Consider the following 18,381-nt stretch of genomic DNA (forward strand, 5'->3'; position numbering starts at 1 on the left):
TGGCAAGTATTTGAGGATGACATGCAAATAAACAATTTCTTGACTTTGCAACAAGAGTTCATAGGATTAAATATTGATCTTGATGGAGCAAGTCAATCACAAATACTTGATGGAGCAAGTCCATCACAAATACAGTTTCAACAGTCTGCTCACCCAATGTCACCTAGAACAGCAAAACAATTACTGAGTCCAACCATTTTCGACAATGAAAACATTCAGCAAATTCACCAAATTGACTGTGAAGAGGTGAGCAACGCTGAAGATGAAATCATACAACTCAAAGACAATTTCCTTCCAGCAGGCCTTACCCCACTAGAGGACATTTTTGACTCAAATGATGTCCCCAGGAAACCAAAGATGCAGCCATTAGATGCAGCAATTGAAGAATGCAACATTGGTACTACTGACAAGCCTAAAATAATAAAGCTATCTGCCTCTTTGCCCCCTGATCAAAAGCCCAAATATATTGATCTCTTTAAAGAGTTTCAAGATGTCTTTGCTTGGGGTTATGAGGATCTAAAGTCCTATGACACTTCTGTTATCCAGCATACCATTCCCCTCAAGCCTAATCAAAAACCATTCAAACAGAAATTGAGAAGGATCAATCCTGTGCTCCTTCCTTCCATTGAAAAAGAATTACAGAAAATGTTCAAAGCTGGTATCATAGCACCAATCAGATTCTCTGAATGGATTTCAAATTTGGTCCCTACAAGAAAGAAAACTGGTGAGATTAGACTTTGTGTAGACTTAAGGAATTTGAATCAAGTATCACTCAAAGATAACTACCCTCTACCCAAAATGGATCACATTCTTCAAAGAGTAGTAGGGGCTTCAAGGATATCATTGCTTGATGGATTCTCAGGCTTTAACCAAATCCTAGTACACCCTGATGATCAAGACAAAACTGCATTTACAACCCCATGGGGAACTTTCAAGTATGTCAAAATGCCTTTTGGGTTGAAGAATGCCGGGGCAACATTTCAAAGAGCAATGGATATTGCTTTCGCTAAGGAAATTCATGATTTCCTTGTCATTTATTTGGATGATCTTACACCCTTTTCAAAATCTGACCAAGAACACTTGAAACATTTGAGACAGATTTTCATAACATGCAGGAAATATGGCATTTCCTTAAACCCCAAGAAGTCATTATTTGGCTTGGAAGAAGGGAAACTTTTAGGACACATTATTTCAAAAGATGGCATAAGAATTGATCCAGATAGGATACAAGCTATCCTACAAATGCCTCATCCAAGGAATGTCAAGGAATTGCAAGGATTCTTAGGGAAAATCAACTTTTTAAGAAGGTTTATCCCGAATTTAGCAGAATTAATCAGATTACTAAACAATATGCTAAAGAAAGATTCAAAGGTCAAATGGACTGTTGAAGCAAAACAAGCCTTTGAAAGTATAAAATTGGCCTTGACTCAAACCCCAGTGTTAACCAATCCTTAGTTTGACAGAGACTTTATCATTTTCTCCTTTGCCTCCCAACATACTATTGCTGCTGTTTTATTACAGAAAGATGACCACGGGAATGAGAAACCTATTGCTTTTTTCAGCAGAGCTCTTAGAGATGCCCCCCTAAAGTATCAAATTATGGAAAAACAAGCCTATGCTTTGATCAAAGCTATTAAAGACTTTAGGATTTACATCCTTTACTCCCATGTTGTGGCTTATGTACCAAGTCCTATTGTCAAAGACATTCTCACCCAAGAAAACTTAGAGGGCAGAAGAGGAAAATGGATTGCCAATATACTAGAATTTGACATTGAAATAAAACCTACAAAGCTGATAAAAGGGCAAGGTTTGGCCAAATTAATGACAGAAGCAAATTTCCAAGCCTTAGATATCAATCAACTGGACAGTGAAGCAGAGCTGGCGACTCCAAAGATCAATGTAGCCTTTGAACAATCTCCTTGGTACTCTGATATCTGTTATGTGTTACAAAACCTGTGTGCTCCCCCAGGACTGTCCAGAACTAAGTGTAGGTTCCTAAAAATGAAAACATCTAGATTTTGTGTGATGGATGGAAATCTACTTTGGAAAAACCATGAAGGTATTTTACTGCACTGTCTAATAGAGAATGAAACTAACAATATCATGCAAGATTTCCATGCTGGAGACTGTGGTGGACATTTGTACTGGAAGTCCACTGTGGACAAGATATTAAGGGCTGGTTATTACTGGCCCACTATGTTCTCTGATGTTAAGAAATTTACAGCCTCATGCCACAAATGCCAACTGTTTGAAGGCAAAAGACAGTTGCTGCCACTTCCTTTGAAGCCCATTGCAACAGAGAGACCTTTTCAACAATGGGGCTTGGATTTCATTGGGGAAATTCATCCCTCATCTTCAGGGCAACACAGATGGATTTTAACAGCAACAGACTACTTCACCAAGTGGATTGAAGCTGCCCCATGCAGACAAGCAAATGATTCAGTAATTATTCAGTTTTTGGAAAACAATATACTGGCTAGATTTGGCTGTCCGGACAAGATAATAACAGACAACGCTGCTGCCTTCAGATCCAAGAAAATGGTGAACTTCTGCCATAAATTTCACATTACTTTGGGCCATTCTACGGCTTACTATCCTCAAGGAAATGGCCTTGCTGAATCATCAAACAAAAGTTTGATAAATATCATAAAGAAAGTGCTGGAAGAGAACAAAAAGAACTGGCATAAGAAACTAGTAAATGCTTTATGGGCAGACAGACTAACAACTAAAAAATCAATTGGGACTAGCCCATATGAGTTAGTCTATGGATTAGAGGCCAGATTTCCTTCATCACTAGGAGTGCCGGTTATGAAACTTCTGCAAGAAAGCCAAGCAGAGCCAAATGACATGCAAAGAAGGAATAACTAGATAATTTGTTTACAACAGACCAGAGAACAAGTTTTCAGCAGAGTACAGATAATACAAGAGAAACTGAAAAAGGCCTTTGATAGAAGAACCAAAGCAGAAGATTTCAATGTAGGGGACAAAGTTTTAAAGTGGGATGCAAGAAGAGAAGAGAAAGGGAAACATGGAAAGTTTGACTCTTTATGGAAAGGACCATTTGCTGTCCAAGCAGTGCAAGGTAATAACACCTACTTCCTCAAAAGTTTGACTGAAACTGACTTGGATGAAGGTCCTGTAAATGGCAGGATGCTGAAGCACTACTTTGACTGTTCACTATGAGTGGAATCCAAGGATTCATTGTATATATGCAGATGTACATATTGTTTTCTATTTTAGATTGTAAAAAGCAGTTTTCCCAAGTGATTCACCAAGCAGTAAGAGGCAAATAGAATCAGAGGTTCTCCAAGAAAAAAGCACACAATTTTGACACATTTATGCAGCAGATTTCAAAGATTAAGATGGGCAGTCAAGGAACAAGGCAATCTGACCTGTTGTTCTTGGTCTTTCAAAAGAAAAACCATCCCCATGTGGAGCCACTGTTGGATACCTATACCAATAGGTTTCATATTTCATGATTGACCAAGGAAAGTCCAAATATGCTCTGCTTTGGTATTACAAAGATCCCATATTTCCTAGAGAACAAGAGGTGGGTAAATGGTTTCAAATGTTGAGGACCTTATTTCAATTTTATGGATGATTCAACAGTTTAAACTGGATCATGCCATGTTTCAATTTTGAGTTATAGAATAGAGAAAGAAGTCTGTCCAAACTGTTTAATCTTGGCAGACAAGTAGTTTAGGTAGAGAAGTAAAGGTTCCCAACAGCTTAATCTGGGACCTTGGAAGAAATAAGGTTAGAAGTAGATAGAAAAGAAAAAAGAAAAAGCCAAAGAAAAGAAAAGGCAAGTAAGGGTTTGCAAGCCTAAATGCACCCTCTATGGAGAAACAAAAAATGTTAGGAAAGTAGCTGGGTAAGCAGTTGTGGTTGCAGAAAAGGTATTTTCACTATTTCACACATGTCAAGAGGTGTTTTGCCAAGGCAAAAATCTATCAATGGACAAAGTGGTGAATTCCATCAAATTACAGCAAGGAGCATGACTAACCTCCCTCTCCCCCTTCATTCCATTACTAACACTCCCTTTCTTTAGCTGAGATTTATGAAGAGAGATCATGGTTTGTGGTGGTTCTAGTTCATTCAGAAGCCACATTTCTTGTCTAAGATCTTTTCATTTTGATCTACTCTCAAAACTAAATCAACTTTACATAAACTCAGTAAAATCCCCTTCATTTGCTCCCCTCATTCATATTAACCTCTAATTCTACTATATAGCTCCCTTATCTTACCCTTCCCCTAATAATACTAACACTATGGTGTATAAAGCCCCAAAATCTTATAAATACCCCTTCCTTTGGCATTATAGCCATATGTTCTTCAGAAGGGACCAAAATGACCTCTGGTCACTTTGGTGAACCTGTCACATCCCATTCCCCCTTGCTACAAGTCAACTTGCTCCTCAAACCACCATTTGCATTGTAAAAACCCTTGTAAACCCTCTTTTACCCTTAAAAACTTTGCAAAAATTACCCAAAGTCTAAAAAACCCGCCTCTGGCATATTTCCAAAAGGTTAGCGCATTGTTTGTTTTAAACAAAAACATCAAAAAACCAATGAAAAACCCACAAGCCCAAAGTTTTCCGCCGCGCATATAGCCTGAGCATGTGGATGCTCCGCCCACCGTCGGATCAGATCTTAAAGATCCGACGATCCACAATGATATCGGAGCAGCCCCCGCAGCCGTCCTTTACCGCCCGAGAAGGTGACGTTGCGTCACGTCAGGGCCTCTCCACGCGTCAAACGTTAAGGACTCTCGGAGCCGGGTCTGACAGTTCTGAGACCGTACCTAAACCGCCCCGAGAGACCGTAGCGGCTAGCCCTAACCGTAACCGCTACGGTCCTAACCGCCACCTGTTTCCCATCAATGCATCGCCACGTCATGTCCGCTTGTCCTCGCCCCTGTTATTCGTCCACCTGGCCGCTGACATGGCTGCCACCTCATCGCCCCCATGGACCAACAGTGTATTGACACGTCACCCGATGACGTCAGCTGACGTCACCTCACCTTGACCCACCAATGACGTCATGCTGACGTCATCACTAAAAAGCGCCAAAATGGTAAAAAAGTCCATATTAACCCAAAAAAGCCGTGTTTTTCTCACTTTTCACTCCTGTCGCCACTGTTCTCTCTGCATGACCGTTTACGTTCGAATTTCCGCCAACCTGCTGAGTTAACCCGGGCGACCTCCTCAGCAGCAACCGTGCACGCCTGCGCAACCTCTGTTCGTCAATTAACAGGTATTTACTGTTGTTCTGCCCTCCATACGACTGTTATTGAAATTTAAGTTGCTCAGAAGGCTAAGGACACCTTACAAACTATATTTGCACCGCCCATTTCCCTCTGCACGTCCACAATTGTAACTGTGAAGTCTAAAAACACCAGCCAAGCCATAATACCTGTAATTTCACTCAAAAAACAGCGTTCACTGCGTATTCCCGGCAAATTCCTTGTTGACCTCAATTCACCCGCTGAAAGAGGGCATAGTGACACCCACAGTAGCCTTGGCTCCTAGTATAAGCAGTATTTCAATTGCTGCTGTATAAACTCCTCCTCTGATACTTAAATTTCAAGACTATTCTTACAAAAAACACTTCTGATTCTGTGCTGGTGCTTTTACAAGCCACTTTATTACAATTGTTGAACTTCAAAGAATCATGGAGACTCCTATTGCTCTAAATATCAAGCCCCTCAATGCTCCTCACCAGGAATTAGCATGGAAAGCTCTGGGAGACATGGATTACCAAATGCTGGACTGGTTCCCTATGGGAACCAAATACAATATCCAGATGATGAATGAGTTAAAAGCCCAGCACCTGAGTGGGGCAGACATCTTGGGAATTTGGGACTCAAATTTGCCCATCTACAACCTTCCCCAAGTAAATCCTATGCCAGAACTGATCTACAGCTGCCAGGAATGCTATGACCCAAACCAAAGAGCTGTCATCAGCCCCACAGGCTCAGTCCTTTTCCAGATTACCCCAGAGAGCATAAATGAAATGCTGCACTTCCATACTGCCAAGCAATTGACCCCCCTCTATATGCAGAATTTGATAAACAAAGGGAGCAAGCTGTCAAGTGACCAGATCATCAAAATCAATCAATTGTTTGTCAGGCTAGGCTCTGAATCAGTCAGAACTCCTCCTATTGGGTATCACTACTTGAATGATTTGGGCAGGATGTTAGTGGATTTAATCAGTTATGTCCTAGGATTCAGGGGGATGGAGGATGTGGATGATAGCCTAATGGCAATGCTGTCTATATTCTCTCCTGGTAAGCCCCCAGCTGTACATTATGACTATGCAACCTATATTGCAGATAAAATCCATGAGCAGTTTATGAACTTGAACAGGGAAAGACTATTCAGGTATACTTCATATATATACCATCTATTCTTGTTCTATCAGCCAGCCACCTTCTCTTTTCCTTTGAAGCAACTCAATGCCCAGGGAAATCCAAGATCAGTTGTGTTCTGGACTTCTGTTTTTCATCATACCTCTGTATCACCTTACACATACACTGAGTTTATTGACTTATTCATTTATCCAGTCATGACAGTATTGCATGGTACTCCTCCTCCTAGACTAACTGATGACATGAGAAGAATTCTCCATTTGAATAAGTCCTACAGCATTGGTAATTGGTACTTCTACCAAAACCACACAGTCATCAGGATATATGGCTGTGAGTTGACCCCTTTTAGGTTGCCAAGGTATGTCCCCATGAGGCTTTTTGCCTTGGAATATTTCAGACAGTTTGGGAACTCAGACTACCTGCATTTCCAGAGCAAGAACAAGAAGTCACAGCTAAAGGTGAGGAGCCAGCTGGGTTCTTTCCTATATAACAGAAAAGAGGAAGGGTGGAAGGAGGCAGACAGTATCCTGGAGGGCCTCAGACTGCAAACCAGCTTTGAATGGATACCCTATGACCCCAATCATTCTATCTCCCTCAGGAGGATTAGATACAAATTGGGTAGCTATGCACACAAGAGACAACCCGAGATTGAACAGTATGCCAATGCATCAAATTGGGAAGAGGGTAGCCTAGAGGAGGAAATTACTAATGAAGAGTTACTTGAGAGAGAGGCTAGAAATATGCAAAAGGAAGCTGACTTGGAAACTTGTGGACAGGTGCCCCTCTCCTACAAAAAGCAACTTGGAGCAGCTGCTACATCATCAACAGCACAGCAGCAAACTGCCGAGAAAGCACCACAGACAGCAAGCAAGGATAAAGGGAAGCAGGTGGAACACCCACCTCCATTGACAGAAGAACAAGTGGATACATTGCTACAGCAGCAAGAAGAGATGGAGCAGCAGGAACTCGGGCAGCAACAGGAAGAGGAACAATTTAGTGAACAGCAGCCCTTGCAGCAAGAAAAAGTGATTAATGCTCCAAGCTCCACTGAGCAACAGGCTCAGACAATAGTGCCTCCTAGGGCAGAAACTACTGTTGATACCTCAGTCCTCCAAACCCCACAAAAGGAGGACTTAACCAGGAAAAGGGATAGAGAGACTCCCCTGACTTCATCCATCAATCGGGGAGAGAAAAGACAAAGACTAAATGACTCTCAAGAGGATGACATAGCAGTGAGGCAAGCAATGGGCATGGGCCCACCCAGTGGAGAAGTTTCAGCCAGTTCATTTCAGCATGAACATGATAGAGCCGTGGGAGGAGAGGTCAGCTCCTCCAGCCAGCATAGAGAAGGACAGTCAAGCATCAAACAACAATTTATTGACATTAAGAGGAGGAGTGATCCTATTAAAGTACAACTGTACAATCATTTGCTGAACCTGGCTCCTACCAATCAGCAAAGACTCATGTCTGCCTTTGATGTAAGTGAAGGCAAGATGATCATGAGTCACTTCATGCCCACAACGCTGCATCCTCAATCTACCTCGGATTACCTAAGAACCAACATGGAGGTTCTGGCCAAAGACATACACCCTATGGATAAGATTGAATTACATAAACAAACTGGTGAAATGGTGTATGCCTCCTTGGCAGATGAAACGTTGGAGAACTACAAATTGAAAAGCAGCCTTGATAACACAGCATCTCAGCTAGAATTGGAGAGAGCATCATCACAAGCCAAGGACAACAGGATCAAGTCCTTGGAAGAGGTAATTATAGAAATAGGACATGATCCTAAAGATGTTAAGGGTATCCAAGAACTCTTGAAGCTAAGGGATGCAGACTTGGCGGCCTTAAGAAAGAAAATCAAGCTTCCAGCTACCATCCATCCTCAAACAGATGAAGTTGCCCAGCAAAGGCAGGAAAAGGATGCTACAGACCTACTGATATCCCTGTACAAGGAGCTGGTTCGGACTCAAGACCAGCTAGGACAATCAGAAGCTGCGAAGGCAGCATTACAAACAGCATTGAAACAAAAAGAAGAGGGCCAACCCTCCCAGCCTCCTCTGGTGATAATCAACCTTGAGGAAGTCCAGCCAACGACTACTCCTCCTCCTCAACAGGCAGGGCCTACAGTACCATCCACAGCAACAACTACACCAACAACAGAGCCAACTCCTACTCTGGATATGCAGAAGCTGCAAGCTGAGATCCAAGTTCTTGAATCCCAAATGAAAGAGCTTGATGAAGTCAAAAGGTCTTTGACCAAGGTGAATGAAAAATTTGACAAAAGCAAGCAGAATGAGGCAGCAAAGGAGAGAGAGATAAAAGCTCTAAAAAAGAGAATAGCTGAACTAGAAAAAGAGCTTGCACTAGAAAAGGTAACAGCAGAACTAAAAGCAGTCCTCTGGGGCAACATTGGTCGATCCATCACCAATCAGTGGCAGTATATTGAGACTATGGATGAGCAAATAGCACTCATCACGAAGGCAAACAGGGAGGTACAGAGAGCAAGAGCAAGCCTTGGCCACATGCCAGATGCTGCCAGCAGAATGATCAATATTTTGAATAACAAAACCAGCTCTCAACTAGCCACCATGGGAATTACTAACAGGACTGAAACAATTTCAGTAGTTAAAAGAATCTTGACACTAAGAAGCCTAATTGGAACGCTGGAGAGGAGAACACAGGATATGCAGACCGAGATCAACAAATTCCTGGACAGATTTGTGGCATTACAAAACAGAGGCCTCCCCAGCATATTAAGCAGTGTAGGAAGGCTGCTTACTCTGGAAAATTACATCAAAAGGGTTGATGCGCAGGCTGCAGCACAAATAACAAAACAGCCCAGTACCTCAGCAGAAACAGGGCCAGCATCAGGGCAGAATTTGTATGATAGGGTGGATAACTTGTTTTTTATCATGAATGAAATTGATCACCTGTTTGATACACCACCAAATTTCTTTAAGTATACAGAAGCAGATGAGACTATGGGGGCAATCATAAATCATCAATTGCCCACACAGGAAGTATGGAGGAATTTGACACAGGTAATCTTATCAGGCCCGAACCCGTAGGGTTGGTTTTTTCTCCAGTTTATGGGCAGTCATGCACAGGCAGAATTTTGATAGATAAAGTCTACAAGGAAGAGACAGATGCTGAGCCAACTCAGCAGAGCTATTTACTCACCACAGCAGCAGTCACAATCACAGGTGACAAACCCAGAATACAGCGTACAAGCCATAAAGTCGGGTTCCCCAGCATTTAATCAAAGTATCTCAACCGACTCAGCAGATCCCAAAGGCCAAAATATCTTCTGACAGAACATTAAGATGCCTTTATTTTGTATTCAATGCTGCAATAAATTTCGGATAATAATATCTCAAAAGTTGGTGAGAATATTAAGTCTGAGATAACTCAGAACTCAGATATTTTTGTAAAAATCGCAAGTATATATTCACCCCTCACAGAAGCTTAAGGGGTTGTTGTTATTTTCCTTTTGGAAGTCTCACTTGCTGTAAGATTCTCAGAGAAGTAATACAAAGGGAGAATGGAATTTCCAAAGCTTGGTGTATTTGATGCGTTGCGATGAATGGTGAATGTTGCAGGATTCCAGAGTGTTTCATAAAACAATAAGTTTTCTTAAATCTCTGTATTACATGTTTTCGAGTCTTTTGTTCTCTTTTGTTGTTTGAATGTTTTACACTTAATAGCAAAGTAGAAGAATGGTTCCAGGATTTAATCTATGATTACCCTGAACTCAAACTAAGCTATTATCCATGTTTTCTTCAGATACAGTGAATGAAGTGTAATTCTTAATTGCTGCACTTTAAAACTATATCTTTTACAGTGATAGACATCCCCAGGGATTCAAGTTTTGCTCCTGAGGCATCTACCTGTTTCTCATACCTAGTTTGGTGGAAATACTCGAATACTTTAGTGAAAATTCTTAATTGCTTTCACTGGTTTTTTCACCTGTTCGTGTTATAAAACAAAAATTTTGTTGCATGAAGTATCCAAATGGCCCTGTAAGTTTCACCAGTTCACCTCAATGTTTCTAGACACCTATACAGCCATAGACTCCATTGCCCAATGATATTTGACTCTTTGAATATTACATCATAAGACCTAAAAGAAACTCTTCAACCAAAACATAAACAAAACCTGTGCATAATAGCTAGCCTAAAACCCTATCATAAACAGTTACAAATCATAAAGAGAGAGCCCTCTCTGATCACAGTTTGGCTAGAAACAGTGATCCAAAGATTGGTTAGTGGTTACCCCGGCCGTATTCCCTTGGGAGTCATAGGGAACAACCTGGGTGTTAACAGGTAGTAAAAACTGCAACAAGAATGAACTAAAAGGGAGAGGACTATGGTTTCTCTATAAGGGACCTTGGGCACTTAACCATTCATGTCCAAGAGGTAAGGAGGCAACAAGGGAAAAACAGTTGGAGACTTCTTTAGATCATGGGGATTCATCAATAGTTGGGTTCATCGGTTTTCAAGAGAGCACCCATGAAGGATCTGAGCAATTAAGTACATATGGTGAGCAACAACACAATGTTTTTCAAAGAGACTTGCATGAAAAGCCAATGATAATCAATGAGCTTGACAAAGTACATGGGGAAAGGAAAGAGGTAATTCCTCGTAACGATGTGGCAGACTCCTGTACAGTTGAGTCCATAGATATCCAAGAGGATGTCCATGAAGAGTATGAGAAATTAAGTGTAGATAACAGTCCACTAGTACATCCATTTTTGACAACCAGAGAGGGTGAACAACATATTGTCCCCACATGAGGAAAAGGCCAAAAAGAATACTTTCAAGGAGATTCAAGTGAGTAGCCAGTGTTAATAAACCAACATGATGAGCATGATCATGAGGGGAAACATGACAAATATAGTATGCAGGATGAGCTATTTCTAGAGAGTTGGTCAAAGGTTCAAGTTAGAGCTATGACAGTTGAGTATCTGGTGCAAACAAATACATAAGCATTTAGAAGGGCGCCAAAATTTCCAATAGAGGACATTCAGGAAAATATCATGCATATATCATGCATTTCAAGACAGATCTTATGATGTTGAAGTAGAGAGTCTAGACAATCTGAGACATTGTCTTACAGGAGAATAGGAAAATTGAAGAGCTCATAGGGGTAAGTGTTGAATCTTGGGTCATCTTCTGGTAATCATTTTTGCAGTTGTCGTGAGAACAACCAGACCATCTTGTAATTTCAATCTATGATAGTACAACATCCTCATCCACCTCTGCATCTGCCTCCTATGAAAACAAAAACTACAATGTGTATGATATTTTTATTAATCATCGCAGTCCTGATTCCACAAAACCCTTTGCCACTGATCTCTACAATCGCCTTTGCAAACATAGTCTTAGAGCATTTTTGGACATTGAACAATTTCAAGAGGGAGATGGCTTAACTTCTCAAATCGAATTGAAGGCATTATTCGAACGACCTCTATGCACATAGCTATTTTCTCTCCCCGATATGCAGAATCAGTGTGGTGTTTGAAAGAACTCATGTTGATGTTCGACTCAAGAGCACCTATCATTCCTGTCTTCTACAGTGTCAAGCCATCTGATCTTAGGTGGAGTAATGGACTGTATGATTGAGCTCTGCACATGCTCTAAGAGAAGAAAATGCTTGACCATCATCAAGATAAAAATCCACGATACAAGTCCGACACCATTAGAAAAGGGAGGCAGGTTCTTTATCATGCTACTGATATAAGCGGTTTTGAACTTGAGAAGTATAATGGGTTAGGCCTCCTACTCTTCCTAATAATATGGTCTTTAATTTATTGGATTGATACATTTATTGCATTCTATGTATGCATTTATGACTATTAATTATACTCTTAATCTTGTTCAGTGACGAGCAACAGCTCCTCGAAAACATCATGGAAGGAGTGTTGAAAAAAGTTCCAAGAAAGCTCCATGTGTCCAAATATCCAATCGTCTTGGGGCAGAAAATAGAATATTTTGAAAGGGAATTGTGTTTAAAACTACAAAGTGACCAAACTAGAGTAATAGGAATTGTGGGACTTGGTGGGGTCGGGAAAATGTTGAAGATAATAGAAAATATCCTAGAACAGGTAGATTTGGTTCACGTAGCCTCAGGATAGGAATTAGTTTTTATTTCTTAGGATGTTGTTCTAACTTCCCTAAAACCATGTATTCTATTTAATGTGTAATGGTGATGAACAATGTAGAGCATTTTGCAGAGCCAGACTCTCTTGGTTCAAACTCTCTTTCGTAGAGCTGACCAGTGGGTTTTATTTTCATTAATACAAACATTGCCATTTTTATCATGGTATCAGAGCATTAGGGCTAAGGAACCTGTACGCTGGCTGGTGGGTGGTTCTTTGAACCAAAATCATCGCAGGTTTTGAGTGTATAGCCACGACGATCACTATCACACTTCCGGAATTTTTTCTTTTCCAATCATCGCACTTTTCAGGTGTACAATAGCAACGGTCTCTGAAAATCGCTGAAAAACTACGACGGCCTTTGAAATTGGGCTTATTTCGGTGACTAGTCTCAGAAAATTTGTGTATTTCAGCGACGGTCTCAGATATTTGGCAAATATCAGCGATGGTCTCGGATATTTGGCAAATATCAGCGACGATCGTGTAAGTCAAAGAAATTGAAAAGGGAGCCACGAACAAGGTTGTAGATGCCATAGAAGTTGAGTGGGGAAGCCAAGAACAAGGCTGTAGCTGACAACAGGAGGTTGTCTAGAGGCTAAGAAGGAAGCCAAAAGATCTGCGCGTGTGTTGCGAGATCAAACAATAGTGATATGTCTCTGTCACAGATTTGGGGTAAATTTAACATCGTTTACCTGTCAATTTTTTTTTTGTTTTTTTTTTCTAAATTGCCAAGATGAATAACAACATATTTGAAGCATGCATGAACGAGCATAACAAGCTCGATGGTTCCAATTATGCAAATTGGAAGTTTAAGATGCAGACTCTGCTAGAAGCGCAGAGTGCTTGGCAAATTGTGAATGGGGATGAGCCGAAGCCTGCGATTGGATCTGCAATAGTCCCAGATTGGGAGAAACAAGAAAGCAGAGCAAGGACAATGTTAAAGATGTTAGTGAAAGACTGTATTATACCGCACATCAGAGAAGGTAAGTCAGCTAATGAGATTTGGGGAATTTTGAAGGAATTATACGAGATCAGAAATTCAAATCGTCTTTTGTTTCTCAAGAGTAAGATTTTGTCCATGAAGATGGAGGAGAATGAAATGATTGCTTCATTTGTAGCAAGGATCAAGGATCTGAAAACCAAATTATTAGATATTGGTCATACAATGGACGATACAGATCTTGTGACCATTACAATTAATGGTGTCACTGATGATTATCAGATGTTCATCACTGGGATCAATTCCAGAGAGAATATCCCACATTTTGAAGAGCTAATAGGTATATTGATGCAGGAAGAAGAGAGGAGATCGACTCTAAAGCCCCAGAGTGTCGATCTTGCATTGGTGGCGAGGAAAAACTTCTAGAAAGGGAAAAGAGGTCCAAAACAAAAAAACGAAGCAAGTTCACATAAACGGCCAAATATGACTCAAGGTATGCATCCAAATAAAAACTACTCTGAAACAATATGTTTTTATTGCAGAAAATTGGGTCATATTGCCAGGGAATGTAGGAAAAAGAAGTATCATGAAGAATAGTAGAAGTCAAAGAGACATGCAAGTCATCTTGCGAACAGTGATCAGGTGCATAATTTGAGGTTGTTCATAGCAAATCATGATGAAAATGTTGATGCAAACATTTGGTATGTAGATTCAGGAGCATCAACACACATGACAGGGAACAAGCACTGGTTGGAGGATTTTAAAGAGATCAATGAAGGCGCACAGATTTACCTAGGAGATGACAAAAGCCATCAAATCAAAGGATGTGGGAAAGTTTCTGTTATTCTACCTGATGGTAATATCAAACAAATTTATAATGTAATGTTTGTGCCTGGAATAACAAAGAACTTGATTTCTGTATCAATGATTACAGATCAAGATTTGAAAGTTGAATTCTTTAAATCTAACTGTTACATTAAGGATCTACTAGATGGTATGAAGACAATTGTTATAGGAATCTGAATAGGAGGACTGTACAAGTTGGATGTGAGACCTGCACTGGTTCGAGCATTAACAGCGGAGAGCCTGACTATAAAAGAGCTTTGGCACCAGAGATTCGGCCACATCAATTACAATGATTTGTTGTTACTACAGAGGAAAGAAATGGTAAGAGATCTTCCTATGCTAAAGCAAGTACATAATGATTGCGATGCTTGTACTTTAGGAAAAATGCATAGAGAATAATTCCCTGTTAGAGTAGAAAAGAAACAGAGGGATATACTGGAGTTAGTGTACACAGACCTTTGTGGTCCCATGCAAACAAAATCATTAGGAGGTGCAGTGTATTTCTATTTGTTTATTGATCACTGTATGAAGTTTTCTTGGGTGTATTTCTTAAGTAAGGAGAGTCATACATTCGAATACTTTAAGAAGTTTAAAAATATGATTGAAAGACAAACAGGGAAACATATAAAAATTCTCTGTTCTGATCAAGGGGGAGAATACATGAAAGAAGAGCTTATCAGATATTGTAAAGATCATGGAATTTTGCAGTACTTCATAGTACCCCATATTCCATAGTAGAATGGAGTAACAGAAAGGAAGAACAGAACTCTAGTGGAATGTGTGAGAAGTATGTTGAAAGGTAAGAATCTTTCAAATGGTTTTTGGGCTGAAGTGGTGAATACTGCGGTTTATTTAAAAAATAGGAGTCCTACAAGAAGTCTTGAGTTTAAAACTCCTTTTGAAGCTTTATATGGATATAAGCCCGTAGTAAAACACTTAAGAATATTTGGGTGTAAAGCATTTTCCCACATACCAAAGGAAGATAGAAGAAAATTAGACTCAAAAGCCATCAGATGTACTTTTATAGGGTATTTTTCATCATATAAAGCATACAGATTATTTAATCCCTCTACTCACAAGATCTTTGTTAGTAGAGATATTAAATTCCATGAGCAGGGTGGTGAAGAAACTGATGAGCACTATGATGGATGGGACATTCCATACTTTGAAGAAGAGAATGCAGAGATCAATCAGGATGAGCAACAAACAAAGGTAGAGGATGAACAACAACAACAACAGCAACTACAACAACAACAACAATAACAACATCAACAGCAACATCAGCAACATCAACAACAGCAACAACAACAACAACAGCAGCAGCAGGAAGAAATAAGGTTTGAAACCACCACCCCACCACTCAGGAGATCAGGTAGGAAAGCTCAAATTCCTGCAAGATATAGGGAAAATTCATTTATAACTAGTATGATGAATGTTGTTGAACCATCTAGTTATAAAGAAGCAAATAAAAGTAATGAATGGAAAATAGCCATGGAACAGGAATATGATTCAATAATTAGAAATAACACTTGGGAATTGGTATAACTCCCTAGAGGAAAACAGGTCATAGGTTGCAAATGTTTATATAAACCAAAAATTAATGCAGATGGAACTCTAGAAACACTGAAAACTAGGTTGGTTGCAAAGGGGTATACATAAAAAGAAGGGATAGATTATGAAGAAACCTTTGCCCCTGTAGCTAAATTGAATACCATCATAATGTTAATTGCTTTAGCTACTAAGAAACATTGGATGATGCACCAACTAGATGTAAAGTTTGCATTTTTGAATGGAGAACTAAAAGAAGAGGTTTATTTAGAGCAATCGGAAGGGTTTGTCTAGAAGGGAAAATAACATTTAGTCTGTAGGTTGAAGAAAGCACTTTATGGACTAAAACAAACTCCCAGGTCATGGTATGAGAAAATTGATTCATTTTTTCTACAAGCTGGCTATAATAGAAGCAAGAATGACCCTAATCTTTACACCATGAAAGATGAACAAGGGTGTGTATTGCTGATTTCATTATATGTAGATGATTTGATAATTACAGGTGATGCTATATATCTAATTGATGAAATCAAGCAACAGATGTCACAGATGTTTGAGATGAAGCATCTCAGTGAACTCAGATACTGTTTAGGTCTCGAGATTTGTAGAGATTCAGGTCAAACATTTCTATCTCAAGCAAAGTATGTCAAATGCCTGTTAGAGAAGTTTATAATGGATCAGTGTAAGTCTGCACTGGTACCATTACAGCAGAATATCAAATTGTAGTGTGAGGATGGCTCAAAAGCGGTGGATACAACACTTTACAGACCGCTGGTTGGGAGTCTGATCTATCTAACCACCACTAGACCTGATTTGGCTTATGCCATCAACGTGTTAAGCTAATTTATGTCTAAGCCACTCAAAAGCCATTGGAATGCAGCGAGGAATGTTTGGAGGTATCTACAAGGTACTTTAGATTATGGAATTATTTACACTGACTCTTCTGATGTTAGACTGGCAGGATTTGCAGATTCAGATTGGGCAGGAAATGTAGATGATCACAGATCTATAACAAGTTATGCATTCAGTCTTGGATCCAGGGTGATCACTTGGAGCAGCAAGAAGTAGAACACAGTCTCCTTGTCCTCAGCAGCAGCAGAGTATCAAGCCATATGTGTAGCAACCTGCGAGGCGGTTTGGTCGCGGAGACTTCTCTAGGATGTTGGGGAAGAACAAACAGTTGCAACAACAATCAGATGCAACAATCAAAGTTCAATCAAGTTGGCCAACAATCCGGTTTTTCACAAAAACACAAAGCATATTGATACTCAATTCCATTTTGTAAGGGAGAAAGTGCAATATAAAGAAATTCATCAGCAGACATTTTCACTAAGCCCCTTGGAAAGGTTAAGTTTCAAATGTTTAGGGAGATGTTAGGCATATATGTGAACCCATTCTCCATTAAGGGGGAGTGTTGAAGATAATGGAGAATATCCTAGAATAGGTAGATTTGGTTCATGTAGCCTCATGATAGGAATTAGTTTCTATTTCTTAGGATGTTATTCTAACTTCCCTAAAACTTTGTATTCTATTTAATGTGTAATGGTGATGAACAATGTAGAGCATTCTGCAGAGCCATACTCTCCTGGTTCAGACTCTCTTTCATAGAGCTGACCAGTGGGTTTTATTTTGATTAATACAAACATTGTCATTTTTATCAGAAAACAACCCTTGCAAAAGAAATTTTTAACCGTCAGAGATCACATTATAATAGATCTTGTTTTTTATTTTATGCTAGAGACAAACCTTTAATTTCCTTGTAGAGTCAGCTTCTTAAGGAGTGGACTCAATGGAATGGGAAAATAGCCAGCAACAATGAAGGAATCGAGATGTTGGGAAGGTATCTTGCAGCTTCTAAAGCTATCATCATTTTAGACTATGTAGACCATATTCAATAGTTGAATGCATTACTTTCACCAGCAACGAATTTCCTTCCTTCTGGTAGCCTGATTTTAGGTACCTCTCATAACAAGGATGTTCTTATAAGATGGGGAATTGTAGAGTCGTTCATATACAAGCTCACAGGACTGGATCCGAAATAGTCCAAACATATCTTCTATTGGCACGTCTTTCACCAATCTCGTCCAGATGTAGGCTTTGAGAAAGTAGTTATTTTTTTTTTGAAAACCTGCGATGGATTGTTGTATTGCATGGTGAGAAACATTTGAAATATTGGGAGGTTGAACTGCGCAAAATCTCTAAAGTACTTCCCACTAATATCCAAAGTAGGCTCAAGATTAGCTATGATGGTTTGGACCAACCAGAGAAGAGCATATTCTTAGACATTGCTTGTTTCTTTATAGGAATATACATTGCTTGTTTCTTTATAGGAAAGGACAAGGATACAATAATAAGAATATGGGACATATTTGATTGGGAAGGAGAGCTAGATTTTAGGAATCTAGAAAACAGATGTCTCATAGAGGTAGATGACCATAATTTAACAAGGCCACATAGCTAGCATTCCATCAGCTTAGTTTAATAAAATATTTTAATGTCATGATGTGTTTAATGT

The 18,381-nt window shown here is 39.8% G+C and overlaps 1 pseudogene; it reads left to right on the forward strand.

Annotated features, from left to right (window-relative positions):
* The window catches only part of LOC149212582 (disease resistance protein Roq1-like), a 213,908-nt pseudogene that overhangs the window by 16,163 nt on the left and 179,364 nt on the right, over nucleotides 1-18,381 (forward strand).

Source organism: Pinus tabuliformis, chromosome 1_1 (genome assembly GCF_031772625.1).
Source record: "Pinus tabuliformis cultivar Carrire ecotype Pingquan chromosome 1_1, CPIR1, whole genome shotgun sequence".
Lineage (NCBI taxonomy): Eukaryota > Viridiplantae > Streptophyta > Pinopsida > Pinales > Pinaceae > Pinus > Pinus tabuliformis.